This window comes from Stegastes partitus, unplaced genomic scaffold (assembly GCF_000690725.1).
Source record: "Stegastes partitus isolate 25-593 unplaced genomic scaffold, Stegastes_partitus-1.0.2 Scaffold2458, whole genome shotgun sequence".
Lineage (NCBI taxonomy): Eukaryota > Metazoa > Chordata > Actinopteri > Pomacentridae > Stegastes > Stegastes partitus.
Genome location: NW_007580189.1, coordinates 43951 through 49950, shown reverse-complemented (window position 1 = coordinate 49950; position 6000 = coordinate 43951). Strand labels below are relative to the sequence as shown.

Sequence of the window (6000 nt, the reverse complement as noted above, 5' to 3'; positions counted from 1 at the left end):
ACTCAGCTGAACACAGTTTCTCTTTTCCACTGCTTTTGATTAATGCACCGCTTTCATGTATTCTATAAAATCTGGTTTAAACTTGTCTGTACTTTTGCTGATGCTGTTATGTATTTTATGCTTGTAACTTCAAATCTTGTGGTTTGTTCTATCCTTTCATTTATAATTTATATGCTTTTCTGCAGATCTTTATTTTTAATCATTTTATTACACTGTGTAAACAATCTTTCATTGCCTGAAGATCCAAATGCAGCAATTTGCCTTTTTCTGTCTTAATTCTAGATACTAAAACTAAATTCTTGAGACCTACCTTTCATGGTGAAATCACAGAATTTTCTCAGTTAAAAAAACATATTTTGCAGAATTTATTTTTTGCCTTATATGGCTTTATGCAATTTCTACATTATAACACTTAGATGCATGAATCTGAAGAAAATAACTTCATTTGTATGCACAGTTCACAGTGCAAGTGTCACTCAAAGTGTTAAATCAAACAAACTAATACAAATAAAATAAAATGAAAAGTGCTAAATCATAAGACAGAAAAGAGACGGACCCTGACAGCACCAGTAAACATGCACGACTAAATAATGGGCAGACTAAGGGTTGGACCCCACGATGCAATAAATAGTGACAGCACTGCTATAATTTATATATAATTTGGTTCATTTTCACTTTTTGGGGAATAAATATTGGGGGTTTATTTGTGTGCGTTTAACCCTTTCATATGTTTTTGTGTCTGCTCCCAGGATCTAGACTTAAAAAAAAGTGGGTTTTTGTGAAACGAAACAGAGGATTTCGACTCAAATTACATTTTCAACTTCTACCCGAGCTCCAAAGTTAACCTTAAAATGTCAATGTAATAGAATAAATGTCATAACTATTCATATTAGACACAGTTTTTTGTGTTTTTTCACTTTAATGGGTGCTCAAATGCCGCCATCCTGCGGTCGATAGTGATAACAATACTAGTTTGACGCCACACTGTTTGACTTTTAAAAGCCACAGCTACAGCTCTACACAAAACCAATGAATAAATAAACACACAACATGACGACAACCCTTCTTCTGCAGTTTTCTCACATTGCTCTCTACTGCCCTCAACTTTCTGGAAAAAGAAAAGCAGAAAAAACAACCCCTAACATACAAATGGTACTGAAACTCTCGCTACTTCTTGTTTTATATGTATGTATGCTAATATGAGGCGTGTCTCACAAAACACTCGAGCTTTGACGTTTCCTATCCAACCTCGCTACAGGTGACCCATGAAAGATTTTTCTTTGACTCGTTGTTTCACAAGTAAGTTTCACTTCATATGTGGGTGGACGGATCACAGTTGCGTTCAATGTCTCCTGGGAAGTTGCAGCTCCTCAACAAATGGTTGTGTTTGCACACACAAAAAAGAAGACACTAAAAGGCAGCGAAAGTCAGAATGGGATGGAGCTGCAGCAGAAGGAGGGATTAGGTTCAGTTAATGTGCAACAGGCTTTTAGCGGCTAAATGCAGGATCCACTGCAATAAATAGGTTACGCCGTTTAGTGCTACTCCTACTTAAAATAATCCTGTTTTTCCAAGTAAAACAAACAAACAATGAAATCCCTCCTCCTCCCTCCTCTTTACACTTTTTAATTCAAAGCCACGCGTGATCACTGGGAGAGACGAAACGTTCCCACAGTCAGCGAACGCCTCATGCTATCACGCTTAAATGCACCGGCTCTGCTGCCTGCGGTCTGTCACACAAATGTTCAGATGGAGAGGCGCTTCTGTCCGCAAACACTAAACTTCACAGAGCACTGCTGCCTGCTTTAAAGGTTAGTTCTCTTTTTATTCTTTGAGATTTCAGGCTGTTAATGATGAATTGGGAGGAAAGTGCTGCAACATTTAGGTGCATTTCACTGCTTAAAATTGTTCTTTGCATCAGCTTCCTGGGCTTAATTTAGAAACACAGACTTGGTTCAAAATCACTGGTTAACGCAGTAAAAAGCTGCATTAATTAGTGCGTGTAAAAAGTCGTATTAACAGTGGTGTAAAGTTGAGAAGTATTTTGGACTAAGAGACTGAAGCAGTGTGAGTTAAACACTGCACGTATATGCCCTGAATTCCTGCCTAAAGCTGGACTTGTTATCAGCTAAATGTACTCACTAAGCTGGGTATATATTACAAGCATTACGTACATATGTGTATTATTATTATTATAATTATTAGAGATGTATTAATATAATGTTGTAAGCAGCATTCTAGTGCTAAGGTTTCTACAAGGAGATGATGTTAACTAGTTTATGTACATTTAGGCAGTTAGGGTTAAGTGCAAAACACAACAGACCTTTTTCACCGCATACATTTTGACTTAAAGAAATAAAAGCACAGGGGATGAAGATTTTGCCAACAGTGGCTCAGTATGCCATAAAGAGAGCCTGACTGCACAATGCAAGAATCCTTCAACTAGAAAATGGAATTTAGTTGTTTTTAATGCTATGAATTACCCCTGTGCTTTTCCTGCTTTACAGTACAGCACTTAAGTTACATTCCCAATTTAGAAATTGCATGTTTAAGATGACTCAGAGGAAGTAAATTGATTTACATAAACTGTGGTGATAAATCAGTGAGAATGCAACAAGTTTTACAAACAGATTTATGTGCAAAACCTTGTCAAATGCTATAAACATAGCAGAGTGACAAGTGCATTGGCTAAACTGCTGTGAAGTAGAAGAAAAAAAGCAGCAAATAAATAGAAATATTACAGTAAAACTATTACTGTAAGTGCATCACTTGTGCATGTAATGTAATTATGTGAGCAGCATTTTAATGTAATGAATTGCATTTTTGGTCTATCGAGCAATAACTGAGCAATAAAATATCTAATAAACTCTAAGAAAGATTGACAAAGGGGGAGTTGAAATGCAATATATCCCTTCATAATTGTGTAAATGTGCTCGATTATGATCCCACACAGCAAATTAAACAGGACAGCAGCCTGTTCAACTCATATTCCACCACCTACAGTTACAGAAATAATTAGATCTAAACCAATTTTTATCTTTTTAGAGGGAAACACTTTGCTCACTGCAGGTGTAGAATTTCACTTTACATTAAATAGCTTGCTCTCCTTGTAAAAACCCAGTAAATGCGTGCCTCTTTGACGCAGTGTTACCTAACACTGCGAGGAAATTAACTGATGTAAGCTGCTGAGGGTCACATCCTTGTGGCTGCTGTGTTCTGTCTTTGAATGAATGACCACTTCAGGGACACTCTGAGAGTCAAAGCGGCACCTATAGTCAAAGGCTTCTGTCACGCACATGGACCTCCTGTCAATAACAACAAAGATCTCCCTCCCCCTCCTCCTCCTCTTCTGGCTACTTCAAAAACACACACTGGGCTTTGATGGTGCTCGGTACTGAGGGTTGAGGTGGGAGGCTCGTTTGACTTTGTCTTCTGTCATGAAAGGGTTTCTAAAAGGTCCCCAGCTTTGGCACAGGGGCACTTGACCTTCTTTGCATCTCTGTGTGTGTTTAACGATGGGGGTGGGGGCTGCAGGGAAAGTAAATCCACCTCCTCAGATGGCACCATGATGCCTGCACACATTAAGGTCTGTGCTCTGAGACAACACAATATAATGAAGTCTGTTTATTCTTTCTGTGACTGTTTGAGAGGAGATGAACGTCAGCCACCAGAGGATACTGCGGAGATTTGGTGGCTTCTGCTCAGAGGCCTCAATATTAAATAACCCGGAGCCCTCGCTGCAACACAAAAGCCTGTGTTTATGCCCTTGTGTGTTGTGAAAACACATATTAGGTTTCATTAGCGGCTGATTTACACTATTTGAGCTGCTGTTTGGTTAAAAATAGTAATCAAAGGGTTTAAAGCGAGGATCAGCAGCTTGTTTTAACAATGACCCCTGTGTGTTCGTCCTGTTGAAATCCACTTACATTCAGAGCACAGTTACTTTATGACAAAGAAAAGAAAGAGGGCATGGACAGATTAATCCGTTTAGGACGTCACCACAGGCATAACACTTCACATTACATCAGCTCAAAAGCTGCACAGCATTCACTGTCTTTTGAAGTTATTTTAATTTACATAGTAGGACATATTGTGAACTTTGCCTGGGCAGCACATCACAAACTGGCCGATCACATTCACCTCCTCGTTCAAATCCACGTCGTAGGTGCATCAAACATTAATCAACATTAATGCCAAAATACAAATCCCATTTTTGTTTGCTCTTAAGAAGCTTTAAGGTTCATTAAATCATCTTTTTTCTTCTAATAGCATCAGCTTATTCCAGCTTTGGATTCAATTTAATAAAATACTCAAATACAAGCTTTTATGGCTGCAACCTTCCTCTCATTTGGTGACTTTAATTTTTAAAGTTTCTACACCAGGATTACACACATTCACAGCCAAGACTTTGATTTATATGAACCTCCTCTAAAATGGAAATATTCTTAAAATATCTTACGCATCATTTTAATGACATTCATTGTGACATATTTGCACATTTTGGGGGATCTGCACTAGAATTCAAGATTTTCTTTGAACTTCTGCTATTTAGTCTATTTCCTTAGTGGGTCTGAGCGAAGCTTGCAACGACCAACTCATCAGCATCCACTGCCTGTTATCAAGTTTAACAGAAAAAAACAAAGTCTACACCCACACTAAAACGCTTTTGTTTTAGAAAGCTGTTTTTTAATCCAGACTAGTATTTCAGCCCTTTACCCGAAAAAGGCATTTTACACAGGCGGCTGTGGCCGTGCCTTAGGTGGTAGAGCGGGTTGTCCTCTAATCGCAAGGTAGGTGGTTCGATTCACCGCCCCTCAACATGTCAAAGTGTCCTTGGGCAAGACACACCCTGCCTGCTTGGCAGCTTTGTCGCCATTGGTGTAGCATGTGTGATGCATAAATGAGAAACACACTGTAAAACGTTTTTGAGTACCACTAAGGTAGATTGGCGCAATACAAGTGCAGACCATTTATCATTACGTGGCCATTCACATACACTGAACACGCGAACGCTGGTGCAACACAAAGCAGGGGGTTGGCTGCATAATTGTAGGAAATACTATGAAAGAACAACACACTGGCAAAAATGGAAGTAACAGTGACGGTAAGACCCAATCAGAAAGTGAACTCAAGTGTCTGCGTCATCATTTCTAAAAGTCTCAGTTTCTGCCTATCCAGACTAAATTCTAACCCTGGAGATGTCAAGCTTAAAGTGCTTCCAAAGTCTCCATTTTCAGGGTCCTAAAACTGCAGAGTAGTGTGGACGCTAGGCGTAAACGTAACAGTGGCTATGCGTTTTTAAAATCAAAACATATTAGTGTGAAGGTAGCCTACAAGTCAAAGTTTAGACCGATGAACACACAACATAAACTTTATCATTTGAGAGCAACAATGTGCCTTCTTCAGAGATGCATGGACAAAGCCTGACAACAACCCATTTACTGTTCTACTACTGGATGAAGCAAGCACATAAATGGACAAAAACAGTTACACTAAATGAGTTCAACTTAATTCAGCAGCAGTAAATATATGAAGCTTCCCAAGGAAATTAAAGTCTGTCAAGTCAGCTTTCTGGTGAGTGTAAGTTTCCACAGACAGAGGGGGCGTTCATTTATCAGGAAAAGTTCAACAAACTGTGAAAAAGCAACTCGCAGCATTTGCAGTTACAGAAACAAGTAGTTGTCGCATTTGCAACTGTTGAGGGTCAGCACGGAGGCAGAACACAGGAAACGGGCCTCTTTTCAATAAAAGTTAAACTGTGAATGTGCATGTTGAAGCAGCGATACCGACTCCACTTTACTACAAGGTGACAGACCACTGAAGTGGTACCAAGGCAGAAATGTGGCAGGTCGAAGTTGATGATCAAGAGAGATTTCAAATATAAAAGATCGGTACAACAAAGATGTGGAATAAAGAAAAAAATCTACCTGTATCCTTAACGTTTTCAACAAAGTTTTCATTTTTTAATTGGTTTATGGTCAAAGTTTAGGTTAGATAATT

At 38.9% G+C, this 6000-nt stretch overlaps 1 protein-coding gene across 2 annotated transcripts in view; it reads left to right on the top strand.

Annotated features, from left to right (window-relative positions):
- Positions 1 to 1757: 1757 nt before the first annotated feature.
- The window catches only part of prkcq (protein kinase C, theta), a 28486-nt gene continuing 24243 nt past the window's right edge, over positions 1758 to 6000 (top strand). For both annotated transcript variants that reach the window (XM_008305269.1, XM_008305267.1), the window contains exon 1: positions 1758 to 1811. The gene's annotated coding sequence lies outside the window, so the exon portion shown is untranslated. The remainder of the gene's footprint in view (positions 1812 to 6000) is intronic.